Raw genomic sequence first — 1676 nt, 5'->3', positions numbered from 1 at the left:
TCCCTCCGCCCCCCCGGCCGGCTCCGCGCGGGGGCGCGCAGCGCCCAGGTCGCCGTGGGGCCTCCTGCAGGCGCCCGGGAGAAGCGCGCGCCGACGCGGGCGGCGGGGGTGCGGGGCTGCCGGGGACCATCTTCCTCTCCAGGCAAACGAAACTGGCGAGGTCATTAGTCAGTGCTTAAACCTTGTCTTTCCGAAACCTTGTCTTTAGGATCTTGTCAGCATCCTGACTGACAGCTTTATGGTATTTATTAAAGACCTAGGAACAATGAGGCTAATATCTGAGATACTCATTGAAGGCCCGGAAGAATTAGGTACAGCAGATGACACTGTTGAAAAATCACAAAAGCACCCGATTTGAGCCACAGTTGTGTTGGCCCTTGGAATGGGCTTGGAGGCCCTTGGTGAGAAAAACAGCCATGTCCAGCATTGGGAGAACTTACTACTTCCAGACACATAAATTAATGGATGTTACAAGAAATGTAAAAGTACGGGTGGACAGGTTTATCATTGTGATTTTATTTTTTAACGTGCTGTAAAGTAACCACTTTTATTAATGAGCCAATCTAAACAGGGATGAAGGATTAACTGTGACTGCCCCTCCAAGTCGCAGTAAGGTCTCGTACTTCTCTTTTTATAGCTGGGAATCATTCTTGGCTGTGTGTAATGTTTATAAGGCATGTCTGATCTCATTGAATAAAAATTTTTTTGAGTTTGAAGTTCAAGTTTATCATAGCAATAAAAGTACCCTTTTATATTCCTGGATTAAAGTTGCTATAATTAATGAGAAACGCAAGAGAGTCAAAAGAAACCGATGACATTTTAAGAAGTGTATTGAAAATCCATTGCGATACCTTCCAATGCCATACCACTTTACGGTTCAACATTGTTCACACCTATTTCATTTGACCTTTGCAAATATGGATGAGAAAACCCAAGCTCAAGGTAACTAAGTGATTGCCCACATTCTCTAAGTAATATGTTGCTGAGGAGACCTCTGACACCAGAAGCCGACCTATCAGCATGGACTGAACTTTGGAAATCTATTTCTCAGCACTCTCTACCTTATCCGTTCAGGTTAAGAGTTTGAGCTGATAAATAACCGCTCAGCAGCTTCTCGGTACCTGTGGCCATTTTAAATGTATAACCAATTTGTTCTCAAAGTATAGTCCCTAGACCAGCTGTGTCAACATCACCTGAGAACTTGTTAGAAATGCAAATTCTCAAGCACTACTCCAGAGAAACTCTGGTCAGAGAACCCAGCACTCTATTTGAAGAAGCCCTCCAGAAGATTCTAATGTACCTTAAAGGCTGAAACTACCATTATGGAACAGCATCCCCAGCCTTACTTTGTTTTCTTAGAACCACGAAACCATCAGGTTCCAACGAGATACCTTAAAACTGAAAGATGTGAACAAACACTGGCCAAAACATACTTTAAATATATTAGTACATTTAAAAGCAAAATTGAGATTATATAATATAATTTTACAATTAAAATAGTTACCTTAAGGCTTGGTCATAGACAAGGCATTGTCAAATGTTCATTTGTTTCTTCTAAAGGAGACAGGAAAGCTCTCTGAGCAGCTTTTGGAACTGATCCCAAGCTTTCCAACACACAAAAAGATGTAAACAAGGATAAAATTCCAATACTACATCAGTTTCCACACCAGCAAATA

This window comes from Pteropus alecto, unplaced genomic scaffold (genome assembly GCF_000325575.1).
Source record: "Pteropus alecto unplaced genomic scaffold, ASM32557v1 scaffold8, whole genome shotgun sequence".
Lineage (NCBI taxonomy): Eukaryota > Metazoa > Chordata > Mammalia > Chiroptera > Pteropodidae > Pteropus > Pteropus alecto.
Note: the sequence above shows the minus strand (reverse complement) of the source record.